Source organism: Protopterus annectens, chromosome 8.part1 (assembly GCF_019279795.1).
Source record: "Protopterus annectens isolate FY-2018-M chromosome 8.part1, PAN1.0, whole genome shotgun sequence".
Lineage (NCBI taxonomy): Eukaryota > Metazoa > Chordata > Ceratodontiformes > Protopteridae > Protopterus > Protopterus annectens.
The window spans coordinates 487285612-487305335 of NC_056742.1; the positions used below are offsets into that span (position 1 = coordinate 487285612).

A 19724-nucleotide genomic window follows, 5' to 3' on the forward strand; every position below is an offset into this window, starting at 1 on the left:
TTGAGATACTGTTTGAGGTTATTTTTGAATAGACCTATGGAGGATTGTAGGGTTATATGGTTTGGCAACGAATTCCAGGTTTTGCCAACAAAGTTGGCAAACAGGGATTCACCAGCAGCATTGTTAGCTTTGTGGGTCTGGATGAGTAGTTTGTTGGCTGATCGCAGGGATCTCAAGTTGCTATAGGGCTTAATCATATTTATAAGTGAGGGGGTATCCTCAGGGTGGTACAAAATGTTGTGTGCTATTAGGAGTTGATTGAATTGAATTAGACTGGGTAGTTCTAGCCACTCTAGTTGTTTCAGGTTCTGGCAGTGGTGGGTTCTGTAAGTGGAGCCAGTGGTGAATCTGGCAATATGGTTGTAGCTATGGGAGAGTTTACCTAATTCTGATTTGTTGAGGTTTGAGAGTACCGGCGAGGCATATAGTAGAGTAGAGAGTAGGTGTGACCAGGCAATTGTAGACCTAGCCAGTGGGGTAAAAAATGTTTTGTTCCTATACAGTGATCCCCCAACATATGTTTGAGATGCTGTGATGCTACTGTCCTCAGGATTGTATGGTTTGGAAGAACCAGCTTAGCTGAGCATTGTGGGAAAACTGTACATTCTACCTCTCCACTGCCTGGTCCCATGTTCATGGTAGTCTATCAGTGCTATTTCTGAAAGCTAGGCCCAATGATATGGAAGGCCGACATTCTCACTGTGACACTGCTCCTGGAATGCATGCATAGACTGCAGTACTTGCACCTAATACCCAGTTTGTAATTTGGCTGACATTGCTATTATGATGACAGTCTGTTCCAGAAGACCAAGGTTTACAACATGGCTCCCCACTACTACTAATACTGCTAGGAATACCATATAATTAATCCCAAAATAGCACATTGTGTTCAAGATGATCTGGCTAGCCTAGATTTGCACCCTAACTTCACACCACCCAAACCCTGAACTGATTCCCTACTTCAACCCCACATTGCTCCTGGCCCTGAGTAAGATGTTTTGATGATGCTCTTAGCAAGACTGGCAACATAAGATGAGGAAGGTGGGAGATATACACAATGTCTCCCTATGGGAGGCCTACATTTACAATTCATCTCCCTGCCCCCACCAGTGGAAGGAAAGCACACAGTGCCAGTTCCTGCTTGTGCCTTCACCACCAGTTCAAGTACCCCACCCTCTTACACCAAGATTGTAGAATCTGGAACTCATCCAGATTTTCTCTGTGGTTCCCTGGTATTGTCTCAGGAAGGCACAGCCAAACCAAAGCCCTCCTTGCAATCAGCCCCAGGTTTAAGGGAATATTTTACTTATATTTTAGGGTCTGGAATATCCAGATTTACATCCACTATCCAAATAACTGTTCCTGGAAGGATCACCTATATTGCTGCCCTCCAATTCCCATTTCTAGATTCAAAACTGCCCAGTGCCACAGAGATCTGTGATCCACTGAGCTCTGAGATCTGCACTGTGACTGGTTCTCAGCTGCTGCTCATGCGAGGACTGCATTCGCTGCCTTTCCTTATGTTTCTACTTGTCTCAAGTTAGCTCTCCAATTAGCCTAACAACCTTCCTCGTTTCAGTATAACATATCAGAAAAAGAACATTTTCTCCCTTAACATCAAATGTTTTATTCTACCTTGGCCATTTTAAGACACTTCAATAATTCACTTAATCTTTCCACAAGTCTCCCACTCAGTCTTCCCTCCTTACTCCTAAAATCCTTGTACTTTTTTAATTATGTGTTAAGGCAATCCTAACTTCTCTAGGCAGACAGATTGATTTGCTCTTCCTCAATGCCTTTGTAGCCCTCATACCTCTCCTTAACCATTTTCCTCCCAAATCTTCATTCGTTATGGAACTTCACAGCTTGTTTGTACTCCTCCCAACATTACAGATCTTTATCAATCACCTACATTTTCAAGATCAGCCACCATACAACCCAACTTCCATAGTCTCTGTGGCCAATTTTGGCTCTTCTTCCACAGGCACTGCAAGCCATAATACTGTTAGGCCATTATTCATAAGTAGAACTGACCCAAAGATCCTTTATTTTATTTCTGATACAAAAAACAAAATACCAGATTCTCTTTTCTAGTTTCAGTCACTAGCTTTTACACAAAACATTACAAACCAAATACCCCCAGTTTTCACTGCCCACCTTGAACGGAATAGTACTCCAATCTATATCCAAAAACTGATGTCTTCATCATAACCCAGTCTTTTCCTTCCCCATCCCATTATTCTATTCACATGCCCACCCTTATACTTGTGTTAAGTAGCCGAAGAAGCTGCCAGTTTATCATCATCATCATCATCATCCTTCTACTCAACAACTCCATTTTCCTCCATGTTTTTTTTCTACATCAGTCAGGGTGTTGCATCAGCTGTCTCCAAGTGACTTGATTCAATACTATTCTCCTACCTCCTTCAGTAGTCATGTCTGACTGTTGCTGGCTTTCCTTCACACAAGCAATCTGTCTCTTCACTGGACACCCTTATGTCTTCTTGCCTTCTTCCTGTCTTTTCCAAATCTTTTGCACTAAATAGTTTTTTGCTTTCCTGCACATGTGCCCCAACACCATAATCTGTTCTCTTTGACCTTCTCTGCAATTGGCGGTACTTTGACTTCTACTCTGATATCATATGTCTATCCCACAGTGTGCATCCTATCACCCAACTCAGGCACTTCATTTCCATCACCTCTAGCTTCCTCAATGGCTTCACATTCACTGCACATGTTTACGTACCATATGGGGCGACCCACTTTTTTGCACACTTTACTTTTCAGCTTCTTTGTCATTCTTCAGTCACACAATACCCGACTATCACTCTGCTGATTGGTTGCAGCACCTCTGACTGTAGCATTGTCATCACTAATCAGACTTTCTTTCTCCTTAGCTATACCTCTCAGGTACCTGAAGCTGCTAACCTCTTCCACTTTCCTCCCTTCTGTCTCAATTTTTAGCTTCTTCGGATTTACCCAATTTGCTGCCATGACTTTTGTTTTTTTTTGTCTGTACTCAGTTTTATCCCATATGCCTTAAGTTTTGCATTCCATTTCCCTCTTATTTGCTGAAGTTCCTGTTCACACTTTGCTTGGAATGCCATATCATATTCATACAGCAGCTTTGTTGATCTGTCCCCTTCAAATTGTTGCTAATGCAGCCCATCACCAATGTGAACAGCAGTGGGCTTACAGCTGAATCCTAATGCACTTGCTATAGGATACTAAGTTTACTCACTATCCCCATTTGTCTCATGCACTTTTCTTGCAACAAAAGCTGCTACTGGTTCATTACTATCCAGTTGCTCCACTTTTTGTCCTAGACATTCTTCACCCCTATCCTCCATCACCTCCCTTTAACCCTCTTCTCAAGTACACTACCACCCCTCAACCTTTTTTACATAATACTGTACACCCAGAATCCTCATGTGCCATCCTGTCCTTTCATTGGCTATTTTTGTTACGCAAACCAAGTTAAGTTGAGTATGAAGTAAAAGTGTTCCCAGCTTAGATATTTTCCTACCCAAGCTTCTGCATTACTGTGCTACTCTAACTCTCGTTTTCAGGGTTCCCTATTACCTTATCTCCTGTAATCCTCTCACCCCCGGTGTTACTGAACACTCTGTATCTCTTGCTTTTCTGCATTAAGAATCCCTCTGTGAGACTGAACACTGTTCAGATTTGTGTCATTGGGTCCTTGTCTGTAGCCTGCACAAATTCTGCTGTTTCCTGGACTTTGATTCTTCACAGGACTGCTTACATCAGCTTTCTTGGGACCTTGTCATATGGTTTCTTAAAGTCTCATAATGTCCAATTAGACTCTTTCCTCATCTTTAGCATTTTTTCAACTGTCTCACTGCAAACCAGTTATGCTACATTCTGACCTGAATCCAAGCTGCTCATTTTTCATCTTACTTTCTACTTATCTGCATATTCCTTCGTCAGTCATTCTCTCCAGGATTTTCATGCAGTGAGACAGGAGTTTAATACCTTTGCACAGCCCACAGTTATAAATGTTCCCTTTGATCTTGAAGATTGGCACTAGAATGCTTATTCTCCAGTCATTTAGAATACTCGTTTCTCTCAATACTACTCTGTGTACCCTTAGGAGCCATTTCTTCCTTAACTTGCCCAGCATCTTGATTGTATTTGTTGTGACTTCATCTAGGTCTGCTGCTTTCCCTGACTTCATTTTCCTTAGTGGTGTTTTATTTCTTCTAGGATGGCTTCTTCCTCTTTCATTTTAGGCAGACTATGGAGCAGTACTGCTTCTGTGTGGTTTTCTTTACTCAGAAGTTGCTGAAAGTAATCCTTTCATATGTTTTTGATGTTCTATGGCTTGGTAAACAGATTGTTACTGACATCCCTTATGAATGGTGTCTGATGACTATCTTTTTTATCTTTCTGTTTTCACCTTGTAACCTAAACATATTTTCTTTGTGCCATCTTTTTTATTGCACCTGCTGTCTTATCTTTTTTAGTCAACCCATAGTCCTTCTAAGTCTAGTCCATCTTTTCTGTTTCCCACTTATTCCTTATTCCTGCACTCGTATCTTTTGATAACTCCCTCTACAACCAGCTTTCCTTACATACCTCACTTCTATACCCGGCTTGGCTGCATATCTGTTCTATATGGCCTTCACACATGCTGTTTTGAGATGCTACCATTTTTCAGCTCCACCTACTTCCTCTTCTTCCTGATGTGCTACAGCCCAGAGGATTTCCTTGAACTCCTGTGCATTTGCACCATTCATCTTCCAGGTCTTCAGCTTAGACTCTGTTGACCTTAGAGCCTTCTCTGACTGCTACTTGCAACTGATTGTGGCTCCATATGGTTATGTCCCAGGCAGCCAAGGCTTGGCAACTGAATACCAACCAGCAGTATCTTACTGACCCAAAGCTGCTGAGCTGTTATGTTAGACATGCACTAGTCAGCAGAAGTACATAGATTCCATCCATTGTTGGCATGGTCTGTGACACATGTTGTAACAGGCTGAGTCTTCAACCCATTTATCACCAGCAAATACCCACTAATTTTTGGCATAATTCATCTTGGTGACCAAATCACCTAGAGGCAATTTGCTTGTCAAGCGCCTACCCCTCACATGGAGCTCACGCTATGACCTGTGTTCCCTTATCTTCAGGACTAGCTTCAGAATTTCATTATTCATAGCTGAAATATTCAAGCAGCCAGCCTGATTTTAATATTTTATTTTTTTCCCCACCGTAAATACACTGGACCTGTTTGGCAAACTGTTAACAGTGGCAAACAGTAGGGATTAAGACAGGCAGTGTCTCACCATGTGGTGTCCCATAAGCCAGATCCCAAGACAAAACTATGAACGTTTAAAATGCAACAGCTTTAATACATGCTATTTGAGCTGGAATTACCATTGCTACCATGGCTGCTGACAACAGACTTGCCCTCCAACATATCCTCCTTAAAGGATTATGACCATAATTAATCCAATATTATTATTCTTCACTACCTCCTTGTGTAAAATGTGAGTAATCTACATGCCTGCTCCCTTCTGTGGATGTGGTAGAATATTTTGCAGACTCTTTCTCTAGATTTGAATCCTGACTTCCTATTACCCATAGTTAGCATAGTAGTCAAACATAGTACCATCAAAAGTTAATTGGGTAGATTCTCAGTTCTTGTGCTGCTATCATGAAGGCATGCAGTCTTTTCAAGTTTATTTAGAGTCACAAGATCTACCAGGCTCTGACCTATATTGCTTGTGGTTTGATAAATGCATGCATCCCCAGATGTTAGTCATCTTCAATGAATATTATCTCTAGAAATACCAGTTATCCAAGTAGTGGTGCAGTAATCAAAGGAACCATAACTGATTTAATGACCTATTTGCAATTTTCACTGTACTATGTACTTGCAATCATAATTGCATGGCTTAAACTCTGAGAAAAATATATGTTACCAGCAATATCAATCAACCAGAGAAATGGCACGGGACAGAATGCAGGAGGGGTTGTGATCAGCTCATCTAGCTGCAGATCACCTGTGCATTCTAAGAATGAACACTGCAGGTGTGGGATGGGAACAACAGATAGGCATACCTATCACCTGTGCATTCTAAGAATGAACACTGCAGAATATAGTCGTGGAGAAAAAGCCTCCCGAATGGTGTGGGATGGGCACAACAGATAGACATACCTATCACCTGTGCATTCTAAGAATGAACACTGCAGAATATAGTCGTGGAGAAAAAGCCTCCCGAATGGTGTGGGATGGGCACAACAGATAGACATATCTATCACCTGTGCATTCTAAGAATGTACACTGCAGAATATAGTCATGGAGAAAAAGCCTCCTGATTGGTGTGGGATGGGCACAACAGATAGACATACCTATCACCTGTGCATTCTAAGAATGAACACTGCAGAATATAGTCGTGGAGAAAAAGCCTCCTGAATGGTGTGGGATGGGCACAACAGATAGACATACCTGCCAGCCGCAATATAACACACAGTGACACATGACAGGACCCCTTCAGTACAGCCTAAGATCATTGGTGTTGTCTTGAAGGTGAGGGCAGTGACTAAACAACACCCCACACCACATATGCAACCTGGGTAGAGAAGCCAATCCTGTTTCCTGTGCACATTAACCACAACAGCCATGGCACAGAAGCCCTACATCAGTGACAGACAGCCAGGAAACTTCTGGGTGGGACAAAGTCAGATTAGAGAACCACAGATGCCTTGGGCACACCTACACATGCAACAATATAGGCTTATGAGGACACTAGACTACCAACATAACACAGAGTAGTGACAAGGGGAAGGAGCCAGACCCAAGGGAGGCATTCTCATGCTATGAAGAGCCAGCACAACATAAATAAATAGGCATTTTGTCATTATAGAATGATGGATGTTTTAACTATGGGTTAAAAGGAGAGGCACTAAAGCCTGGGGGACTACACTGGTGACAGGTCTATTTGTGGAGGTAGCTTCCCTTATTTAGATCTCCCACATCCTAGCTCTGAGCCACTTGGCAATCCAGTGGGTGACACAGGGTTTTTTTCCCAGTTTATTTAGCTTTTCTACTATGCCTAAGTGAGGGATTGTGTCAAAAGCTTTGGCCTGGTCAAATTACATGCTGCGTACCATTTTACCTTCATCTATTGCTTTGGTGACCTTTTCATAAAAATCCACAAGGTTAAATAAGCATGACTTGCCTTTGATGAATCCAAAATGAGACAGCCCAGTGCTTGAAGGGTCCCTATGTCCTGATTGATTAGTTCCATGATAACTTTTTCCACGGCTTTGTAAATTAGGCTGGTCAGCCTTATAGGTCTGTAATTCCTGGGTCTGTGGAAGGTTCTCCCCTGTGCAGGGGAACAACTGTAGCTATTCTCCATTTGCTTGGTACAAAATCTTTTTGGAGGCTAAGGTTGAACAGTGCTCTTAGGGAAATGGCTATCCAGGCATAATATCAGGACCCATCGATGCAGTATTTTTAACTTTGATTGCAATTTTAGGACTTGGTCTTGTGTGATATCTGAGGCAAATCAATTTTAGGTATATCTTGTGAAATAGATGGAGGGGAGAGGGGTAAAGTTTGAGCTGAATTTATCTAAAAGTAGATTCACTATATCTTCAGCCTTGGTATAGGCAACATCGTTCACAGTCAGCTCAGCAAATTGCTGCATTGTGCTTCTGAGACTATATAAATAACTTGAAAAGGCCTTGTGATTGTCTTTGGCTTGGGGCGGTTATTTTAGCCTCAGACTTGGCTTTGCTGAATTTTATTAAGCTACTGAGTTGTTTATTTCAATGACAGGGTCTCTATCATTCTGGAAATTACTCTTCTTGCATAGGTTCAAAATTCTCTTCCTTTTATTGTAAAGCTTGATTGCATTATGGTTCCAGCATGGAGGATTGTTTCTGGGGTTTGCCCTGCATGGTACTGTTTATATGCTGGTATAATGTGATGGTGTACATTTCTGTGTATTTAGCAGAGTTAACTGCGTTTGGTGGGGATTTGAAGCTTGTCAATGTATCACATAGAAGTAGGAAGCTTGTATTTTTTTTTTACAGTAAACATGTATAATAAATTCTCACTTATGACACATGCAATCATACATTTATATAAATGAAAACATAATATTTTAAAAATAAAAAATGGAATCATATTAGTAAGAAAATTGTTAATACAGATGAGCAGTTCCAACTTAGGAAAGGAGTAAGGGGGAATGTAGATAGGTTCTGATCGGTGCACATTCCTAAAGAGTTGTGTATTTTAGCTGATTGTTCAGTATTGTGATTTTATCTGAAGAAGTTTTGCCATTGAGTGAGACGAAAAGCGCTTCATTAAACAGTTCTTCGTGTTTATTCTTTTCCATGAGTGGAGTGTGTATTTTGGTCCAGCAGTAGTTTTAGTCTGTTTTTAGTTTAGATATTTCCTAGTTTTGAAAACAAACCATATTGATGTAATCCCAGTTGCAAACATTTTACATCACAAACCATACTGAAGCAAATTTAGTTGCAAACATTATATATCACTTATAATCTACCCAATTATTGTCAGTCAAACATCATATCTCATTTAAATCCTGCCTTCTTTTAAACCTCATTTCTCCCTTTATGTATTTTTCCCACACTTCTGATTTTTTTCCTATGTAATTTGCGCCTTCCCTTTTCTAAATATCTCAATTCCAGTTGTTGTATCTCCTTTACTATATTCACTACTTCTACACATTTTGATTTCCATTTTCTAGTAATTGCCTTTCTGACAGCCACCATAATTAAACTCAGCAAGTCATTACTATGTCTGGGCAGTTCCGATTCTATGATTCTGTATCATAGCTCAGACAAATCATTTCCCTAGTTACAGCAATTTGCTAACCCAGTATCTCTGACAGAGCAGTCTGCAGGGAATCTTTAAAGTCTGCCAACTCATTACATTACCAGTATATGTTCCCAATTACCTCTTTCTTCCCCATCATACCTCTAACATCTGCTGTCTACCTGAGGAAAAATTCTCTAGAGTCTATTTGGGATATAAAAATATCTATATAAACATTTCCAAGCAAAAATCCTAAATCTTCTAGATTTTGTTGCATATTTAGGAGACAAACGTATATCTCCCCCATTGTTTCTTTGTGAATTCCTTATCCAACCTTTCTTCCCAATCCTTTTTAACCTCCTCTCACTGATTCTTATAGTTATCATGCAATAGTTTATAAGTTCTACTAATTATTCCTTTTTAACAGCAGCTTCTATTCTAGATTCTACTAAAAAACTTTACCAGTGCTGAACTTTCATTTAGGATTCCCCCCTATTTCTTTCTCTTTGCCTATACTCTGATATCAGTCCTTGATAGGGAAGGCAACTCTAACCTGCAGTCCAAATACATTCTTGGCATCATCCCATATTATTACCTTTTCCTCTCTAGTTATTTGCTCCTAATACCTTGGTCCATTTGACAGTTTTCTTCAATAAATTCTAGGCCCCTCTAAGCTATTGTCTGCATCCCTAATTGGAGTCATCCCTATTGGCAGAATCTCATTTCTCTATTCCTGTGTTGGCTTAGTTCTTAAAATACTTTCTGCTACTTTATGAATATAACATTCTGTACGATTATTATTATTCTCCTTACAGGTCTGCATCCAAAATCCAAGTCTCTTCTTGTTTCTTTAGCTTCCCCCATTTCATCATCATCCCTTTTCACTTTGAATTATAGGTTTCTGCTTGTGCTATCCCAATCCGCCTTGTTCTACTGGAAGAATCAATTATCCCACTTGACTCTTGCCGTCTTCCTCTCCCATGTACAATCCTTTAGCTCTTTAATAACTGCTGTCTGCAACTTCTCTGGTTGATAAAAATATGCCCGACTTGTGTATAAGACTAAAAGGACTAAAATCATTTTAATTTCTTGTATCTTATTATCTATATCCATATAACAGAGCTTTCAATTTCTCAGTTTTTGTATTATCTTTTGTTTAGTCTCTTCCCACGTATCCTTAGCTGCCACACCAGAATCATTTATAATAAATACTTGTAAATACTTCACTTTATCTTATCCACATAAATATGAATGTTGTGGAACCAATTCATGTGTGGGTACATAATTTACTGCAATTGCCTTTGTTTTAGCTTCATTAATTTTGTATCCTGAGAAGATGTGATACTGTCGCAAAATGTTCCACAACACTATAATGTCATTTTCTAGTTTTATCAGGTATAAAACATTATCATCTGCAAATAGAGCCAATTTTTCTTGACTACCATAACAATTATATCCTTGAATTTCTGAATCGCTTATCTTCTTTGCCATAGGTTTGAAACATGATGCAAATAACAAAGGGGAAAGAGGACACCCCTGCCTGGTTCACCAACTCAAGCAGAAATTATCAGAGAGAAACCCACCCACTCTAATTTTCACCTCCCTTCCCTCATATAGCCTCCGAATCAGCCTTATAATTTTATCAGGGAATGCAAATGCTTCCAGTGCCCTACTCATAAATTCACAACTCACTCTGTCAAATGCTTTATTTGCATCAAGACCCAGCAACAACAGTGGTATTTTCTTACATTCTGCTTCCCTCTGGATCATCAGAGCTCTGTTAATGCTGTCAAATGTTTGCCTCCCCTTCACATATGCACACTGATCAATATCTATCAATTTTGGCATCACTTTTTTTGCACAAATTTTGCATTACTGTATCAAAATGTGATTTACCTATATTTGTATATACTTCCTAGGAATGCTATAGTTTATGTATTTGGAGCTTTTCTCCTCGGGTCTCCACTGAAAATGGGCGACTGGCTCAGTTGGACCAACCCAGTTAACAAATATCAAATAAATAAATAAATATAATAAAGATGCTGAGTGAGATAGGGGAGAAATGGCTCCTGAGTACTAATAGCAGTGTGGAAAAAGGTGCATCCCAGATGACTGGAGAATGAACATATTCATGCCAGTGTACAAGAACAAATGGGACATCCACAGCTGTGGGCAGTACAGAGGCATCAAGCTCCTATCAGATTGTATGAAAGTTCTGGAGAGGGTGATTGATAAATGGATATGCAGAGTAGTAGAATGCAGGATGAGAGATGAGCAGTTTGGATTCAGATCGGGATGCAGCACAATTGACCCAATATTTGCAGTGAAACAGATACTTGAGAAACTAGAGATGAGGAGAGAGCCCAACTGGGCATTCCTAGACTTGGAGAAAGCATATGACAAGGTCCCAAGAAAGCTGATCTGGGCAGTACTGCGGTGGTTTCAAGTCCCAGAAACATTGGTAGAATTAGTGCAGGCTATGTACAAGGACCAAATGACTCAAGTAGGAACAGTGTTTGGCCTCACAGAGGGGTTCCCAGTGGAAGTGGGTGTACACCAGGGTTCAGGTCTGAGCCCACTGCTGCTCATACGGGAAGCTCATGGTTGTAGCCATTTAATCCACCTGATGCCTTTGTGGTTTTAACTATAACAATGATGGCAGTGCAAAATTATTTGCATTGTGTTGAACTGGTCATACAAGTGTTGTTTACAGGTCAGCAATATTCTGCTGTGCATCAATGGTTACAGGTAAGCTGCTCTAACAAATTATGAATAATGGTTGCTAATTTTAGTAAGGAGTAGGGAGCACTGTACCAATCTAGAAAAAATAAAAGTGGCTAGACAGCAAAGAGATGCTATGAACTATGCATACCGGTAGCTCTAAACAATAAAAACATGAAATTGCTAATGCTAAGGCAGTAATTCCTGCAGATTTGTGCAGCCGCAATGTTCCCCTGACTGCAAAAATAAATATCAGCAATTATGATTTGAAGGGGGAACAATAGACGACTTTTCCATACCGCAGATGCTCTTTTAAAGATTGTGCCTGAGGCAGACTCATCCCCCTTTGCCGAGGAGCATGCTGTACACTTAGGCCTGCTCGACTGGACTCAGTGGATCCCCACTCTGCTCCTTTTAAGTAGAATAAACAAATAAAATATAAATAATACACAAGGTAACACTGTTTTAACAAATAGGAAACAATCCTTGATAAAAGAAATTTAGAAGTGGGATCACAAGTACAGATGTTGTACTACAACATGTCACTCTGCATTATAAACCAATATGATAACACATTATGGCTTACTGCTATGACAACAAATGGATTCACTTAACACTACAGATACAACAATTATCAAAAGCGAAGCAAATAAATAATGAATTAGTCAAAATGGCAAAAATCCTACACTCTTTTAAAGCAGAACAACGGGATATTAAAGCAGATTGCTCAATCTGCTGTCCCTTTTAGTCCCTGTTATTTGATCCTGGTTCAAAAAATAATCACCACAGCTTTAAAAAGTAATCCACTCTACTGTTTTACCTCATAGGCTTCCTACCTTTCTGTACTGTTTTACTTTCAGTTTGAAAACCCAGTTGAAAAACCTCTAGGTGACTCTTAATTGCTGGTGTCATGTCTGCCAGACCTCTTGCTGTAGTTACCAGGACATTTCCTCCCACAAAGTGATGTAACCACTGCCTTATTTGCATGCTCTATAGAAGAGGCAGTGAACCTCCCACATAGTGATGTCAGACCTGCCTTGCCCTGCCCTCTGTATTCTAATCTAAATGACAAACTATAATCTCAATTATCTGAACAGCCCTACTGATATGTGACAAAGTACAGTGAGGAAGTACAGGCAGCAGTACAGTAACAGCTGCATGAACAAAGAGCATACATTTGCAATGACCATGCGTACACATTAATTCCATCTTTTTACATAGGAAACAGATGTCTGTCACAATTAATAGACAACACTACATAAGATTGCATGAAGTATGTCATACCTTAATCTTAAACTACCCACTTAAAAAATGTGACTACTGTCATGCAAGTACATGAAATATATCATGTTTATAGTCTATCAGTTGTTAGCCATTCAACCAAACAGGAAGGAAAGAAACTGGGAGTTTGATGGTTTGCAAAGCTGTGATTTCTTCCAGTGCTATGGAGCTCAGATCTAAATTTGGCAGCAGGAGGAGTGCAACAAAAAAGTGTCCCACTCTAAGGATGGAAAGGCTGTGACAAAACAATACATTAGTCAGGTCACCTGCTGTGAGCTGTCAATCACATGCAGATAATGGGTCAAATTACCCTTAGCACTTTGACAGCTAGGGAAGGCATATGTGAAGGGGAGGGGAGATACCTTGAAGAACTACAATTCAGCCTTCATAAAAGAAATCAAGTTAGCATTTCTAAGAGGAAGCAGCAATAAAATGCACTTTTCAATTCTGTTCTGTTGCATTTACACTGAAGTAGTCATTGAAAAAGGAGAATATCCTAACCAAAACTAGGTGACTACAACACAGCAGTGAATGCCTATAAAAATCAGTGCAGTGACAGGAGCTTTAGGGAAAAGGTGGCAGATATGATACAATTATTTAGAGACAAACAATGAATTCTGGGATACCTAGAGGCAGACTAAACAATCAGAATTACTTCAAGGTGCCAGACTCCATGTGGTCAAACTCAGAAATTATGTATAAAAATATCAAAAAATCTGTAAATAGTCCCAGAATGGTGTTAAAATGCTGGAAACACCAAACCATGATGAAATAAAAATGTTTTTTTTGAGTCTGTGGGTGCAGTTCTCCTTTAAGTTGCATTACTAAGGCAAAGCGTGGAACACAAAAGCACAGTATTTATTCCGAAGGGTGCAAAACTATTACTAGAACACGAGAATAAACAAACTTTTAAAGAAATGTGGTTCTGTGGGTGGGATTCAGAGTGTATTCACAATTGTGTCACAAAGTGAAAGGGTAAGTCCATGACAGTAAACTGCAGGTACAATTAGTACGTAGTACTTTATTAAAATAATTACAAAAAATGCAAGACGGCCACTACAATTACTGAGCCGAGCACCGAAACAGAACCGGTTCATACAACAGGAAAATCTTAGTTCTACTTAGTTATTACTAACAAACAGTTGATAACTGATAAATAAAACTACATATTCCTTTGTAAATAAGGTGTAAATTAAAACAGAAAATAAAGTGTAACGATTGTAATTAACCAGTAAAATGTAAACAGCTCTTACTATTCCTATCCAAACAAGGATAACTCCACCTCTTTTTACGCCATGACGTGCGCGGTGGCGTAAACGGGGTCTTTCTCCGACATGGCTAACTAGCCACGACCAAGTCCAGTGCATATAGGGTTTGCTGGAAGGTGTTTGTGGGAATGAGTGTCTTTCTGGATTTATGTGACGGGAACGGCTTAGGAGTCTATAGTCCAGTTCGAAACGTCACTTCTGGTGTTGACGGAGCGAGAGTTAGCTCTTACTGGGTTTGTCTGTTTTTTCAAGGGTGCTGTCAGTGAAATCGGATGTAGTTTTTTTTTTTTTTTTTTTGCATGGGCTTGTTCCTTGTCAACAACGTTAAAGGTAAGTACTGCCTGATGTTATTATTTGGTGTGTGCCTTGCTCAGAGCTCAATGAGGAGGGTGGTATGTGTTGTTTAATTGGACTATGCTGGAACTACCCAGTTTAGCACCCAGGCCGTCTGAGGCAGTTGCTGTGTTTTCTGATAGCTGAAGTTTTGATAAGCATTTGTTGTTTATCACCACTGATAAAATAGCTTTCACATGCTTGGTCGGAAGAGAATAGAGTGTGTAGTTTTGTAGTGGGACTGCCCATTATTTGGACAAGTTACTATCCACTGCTGAGGAGGGAGTCAGTTTCATGGTATCCAGCTGTATAACTGGTGTGGTCAAAGTGGGATAGCACTGATGTGGGTATTGACTATTGAGGGGTTTGAGAGTGGAACATGAGCTTTTTGTGATTTATTTTGAAGGCTGGAATTCAGGCTAGTACAGCACGAGACTACGGTTGTTTTTTTCGTTTGGAATATTTATTTTACAACTTAATTTTCTTGTCATTTAAAACGGTAAACTTGTTGAAAGTGTTCATTCCGTTCTGTGCAGAGTAACATGGTAATCGTCTTAAGGTCAGTAAGTGTGTCACGGTATTATGTGGCCTGAGGTATTGTAAGATGTTTGCGCATAGGAGCAGGTGTACTTGAAGAGTTGCAAACAGGTGAAAGCTGAGCACAAAAGCGACCAACGAGACCCATTGGAAAGCCGAAGTTAAGTTTTCCATAAATACATTTCGTTTAAGTCTAGTTTAAAGCTAAACCAGAGCCATTTGCATGGTACTGTAGACTCCCGTGACTTTTCAGTGTCCCATCTCTTATTGATCTTTTGGTCTTGGTTTTAGCAGAAGCGTTAGATTTGTTGTGAATTGTGTTGACAGAAACAACTTTTGAAATCAATTTTGGTATAAGAAGACTAAAAGGCATCTGTCTCGGCTGAAGAGTGACTATTATATTGGTGGAGTTTTTCTGTAGCAGTGGTCATAAGCGCAGGGTAGCGAACTGTGGGTAAATCATCTTGTTTTAACTATTTCAATACAATCTTTGTAAACCATTTTATAGTAAGTGTTGCCATTTTGTAATGTCTTCTACTTTGTGTTGTAACTTTGATAGGTGTAATCATACTTGAGTTTGGGAGGGAGCAACGCTGTTGCAAGATTACAAGATCTGTAACTTTTATTTTTAAACTTGTGTACAGGGCAAAATACTAAGTTGGGCATTGGTATACCATACTGATATCTGGTTAGAGTAATGGAATTTACTTTAATGGAGTTCTTGTGTTCAGTTACTGTAGTTTAAGGGGTGAGTAACGTCTGATATTCATGTGTGTATTTCGGAATAGGTACTGTATAAGTAATATGAACAAATGAGTAGAATCATGATTCACTTTCTGTCACTAGCTGTGTGGTGTTTTTCATGGATGCGGTCCAGTAGAGCTTTATGGAGCTTTTCCATTTGCCCCGGATTAATACGTGGTTAACTGACTTGCTTAAACGCTGAGCAGTAAAGTGGAGGCTGAGGAGGGAATCTAACATGCATTGTTTTTTTTTTTTTTTTCCCTTGGTACCACAGTTTCTGTCTGGCTTAACTGCCCATGTACACTGCAGTTACCCTGCCATTGTAGCCCAGGTTAAAGCTGAATGGGGTCCATGTAAACCAGTTCAGTTACTGGTTGACAGATGAATAATTTAAAAAAAAAATGTATAGGAGGGAAGTGCTGTATTGACTCTAATTTGAAAGAAATCTGGGTTCAGTAGAGGATAGGATATTGATGTTTTGTAGGATATTGGTGTATGGTAAGTAGCTCTTAATTCAGAAACTTGCTGTAGAGCAGTGCAGGGCTCAAGCAGGAAGGAGCTAGATTCTCATGTTTGTGGAGACTTCCTTTTAGAGGGTAGTAGGCTGGTAGATTAAGAACAACCATGTAACGAAACTAAGTAGTGCAGCAAGACTACGGGGACCTTGGTGAGTTATGAAGCAAGGCATGTGCACACGCACAAATAGTGTGACTGTGTTTAAGTGAAGGATGTATATACATTATGAAATCAAATACATGGTAACTGTTGACATTTTATGTAATCTGGGAAAATCAGTTTGTATGCAATGGTAACTTTTTAACAGCAGGAATACACCAGAACAGTTTGGTTGGTGATGAGTAGTGAAAAACTGATGGATGTTATGCAATGCATATGCTTAATGGAATTGGATATGCAGCAATTACTGACATGTTCCCTGGACTAGGCGCAACTGTGTGTATGCATTTGTTCCCTGCACCTCTAGCCATGTAAGTTGTACCCTGTTTGTTATAGATAGCGTCTCACAGAGAGAGTTGTTTCAGGAACCATTTGATTGAGAACTCACTAAGTGTGAAAGGACAAATTTGATCAAATGTATTGCATTATGAGCAACTTCCTTTTTGGATTTGTACTTTTTGTATGCTCGTGAAGGAAGGGCATTCCTTACTATAGTCATGATGTAGGCATATGACATTTTACTGCACAAAACACAAGCAGGTATGTCAAAGGCACAGTGTGAACAGACCTTGCACATATTATAACCACACATTGAGATTTAGTAGAGTAACTGTTATATTGTGCATCATTTTGGAAACCTTGTCTCTAAACACTTTGATCTTGGCCAAAACGCTGAGAAATGTACCATATGTTGCCATTATTGGTACGTCTCTACAAGGTGCTGCACACAGGATAGGTGCACCTTGTGTGCTTGCAGCTGGTAATGTGGGCACAGCCTGTTTTTAGCAATTTATTTTCTGTAGATGGCAAACGTACGTGATGACTTGCTGACCTCCGTAGTAATATATTGTTTCCTTTTTTTTATAGGTATGTACTAGGCTAATGGCCCTGGAGCCTATACAAGCCTAGGCCAAGAAATTCCCTGGCATTATGCCGGCTGAAGTTAGTTCCCAGTGCCCTTGTCAAGCAAGGCCACTGAGGTGATCCCTGGGGTGACTGCCACCCGAAGTTAGTTTCTGTGCCCACTGAAGTGATCCCCCAGGGTGAACTTCCTATTGCCCAGCCACTCGTCAAGATTTCTCTTGGAAAAGGGCCAGTGAATTGCTCTGCTTGACGTGAATGGGGAGTTTGTTCGAGTAGAAGTCACTGGGTTAGGAACCTGTCTGTCCAGCATGTACTGTTTATGGTGGTAATGAGGTTTAGGTCTCTGGAGTGTGTGGCACGGAGGAATTGGTATTTCTTTAGGTGGAGCATATCTAGCAGCTCTGGGTCAGACATGGCCTTGTAGGTCAAGCAGAGTTTGCTTCTAAGTAGGCGATATGAGACGGAGTATAGCTGGAGTTTTTTGAGTCTCAGTGTAGGGCATATGTCTAAGGCGTAAGATCCTCTTGGGTATTTTTGTGGCCTTTCCAGTTGTAAATGTCTAGCGAGGTACATACCAAATAGGGCGTTCTATTCAGTAATAGGTCTAATGAGGGTCGAGTAGAGAGGGACTATGACCTCTCTTTCTGGATGAGATGTGCTACATAGAAGGACTTTCTGATCACAGTGGCGATGTGGTTATCAAAGGAAATGTTGCTGTCAACCTGTGTCCCCAGGTGTCTTATCACACCTTCGGTGTTTAACGGACTACCGTCTGTGGTAGGTCATGGGCACCAAATTTTTCCCAAAGGGAATGACAAACTTTTTGGCATTGAGCTTGAGGCCATGGTTCTTGCACCAGTCATTTGTCTCAGTGAGGCCTTGTTATAGGATGTCTACATCCATAGGAGAATCTATAATCGCTCCCAATTTGCAGTCGTATTCAAACTTTGTCAACCAGAGTCCCTTTGTGTTGGCTTAGGCATCAGAGAAGTAGATGCCAAACAGGAGAGGACACAGGACTGATCCTGTGGAACGCCATTTGTAACTGGTTAGTAGTGAGATTTGGAGTCCGCTACTTTTACAGTGTGGGTTCTATCGATGAGCCATTTGGCTACCCATCTTGTGACGTAAGACTCATTAAACTAGGTATAAACCCTATCTATGATTCCTGAGTGAGGGATGGTGTTGAAGGCCTTGGCAAGATCTAGGTAGGGTGTGTGCACTACCTTGCTCTCATCCACAGCTCTGGTGATGGACTCTAAGTCTATCCAGTTGAGCAGGCATGATCTGCCTTTCACAAAACCAAACTGCGTGGGGTCCAGTGTTTGGAGATTCCCTATGTCCCTATTGTTGTCCATGAGGCACTCCATGGCCTTGCATATCAGATTAATCGGTCTAATGGGACAGTAGTTCCCAAGATCTGTAGTCACTCCACCTTTGTGGAGTGGGATGACTGTAGCAGTGCACCATTCTGCTGGAACAAAGACTGAGATGAGGTTGTGACTGAACATGATACTTGGGTGTGGTGCCAATTCATTTTTGTAGTTCTTGTAGGACACAGCTGGGGATATTGTCATGTCCCATGGGAGCTGTATTCTTGGCTTTGGACAGTGCGTTTTTCACCTGTGTAGCTGTGATGATTGGGACCTGGCATTCCTCAGGTATCGAGATTGGCTCTTTGGGGGGGTAAAGTTGACTGAACCTGTCGGCCAATATGTTGGCAATATCAGTTGGTTCTGTATATGTATTGCCATTGTGCTGTAACTCTGGGCAGATCTGAGGCTTGCCATGTAGATTCTTGACATGGCTATAGAATGTATTGTCTTTGTCTTAAAATACTTTTCGTTGCAGGCTTTAGATGATTTGATAAGAGATCTCAGTTTTGTTTTTGTTTTTTTTTTTTTTTGCCAAGGCTAACAAGGGAGTCTTTCCAGTCTTGGGATTTTACTCTTTACAGCAGAAGAAAACAAAAACTGTTGCAGAAGAGTTTTTAATGGTAGGGGTCTACCACATTAGCTTCCTTTTTTTGGAAGAGAGTGTCTTGGTTCTGTTTGGTATGGCCTGTTCCATGCACATGTGTATGTGCTCATACAGTGCATTGGTGTATAGTTCAGCAGTCATACACCCATCTTTCATTTGCTTGGGCATCATGAAGTTTTCCACCTCTGTTTTTAGAAGACCAAAGTTGGCTTTAGATAAGTTTTTAACGGTGGTTTCCTTTAATGGAGGTGTGGGTGGGATGTGGATGTCCATGATAAGCTTGTGGTTGGATCTGACCAGGGAGGAATTGATCTTAGGTGTAGAGCAGCAGTCGTCCATGTTGGTAATGACCAGGTCAAGGATGTTTCTAACCCTGGTGGGGGCAAGTATGGGTTGGTCTAGGGCATTGGAATTGATGAATTCCAGAAAACGTTGAGCTGGTACTTGATTAATTTTCCCAATTAATGGAGGGGTAGTTAAAATCTCCTAGTATAAGGGTATTGGTTTGT

General features: G+C 40.5%; 1 protein-coding gene across 1 annotated transcript in view; it reads left to right on the top strand.

Annotated features, from left to right (window-relative positions):
- The first annotated feature begins 14116 nt into the window (after window positions 1-14116).
- LOC122810159 (AKT interacting protein) overlaps window positions 14117-19724 on the top strand; it is a 379674-nt gene continuing 374066 nt past the window's right edge. Inside the window, exon 1 of the mRNA XM_044081634.1 lies at window positions 14117-14412. The gene's annotated coding sequence lies outside the window, so the exon portion shown is untranslated. The remainder of the gene's footprint in view (window positions 14413-19724) is intronic.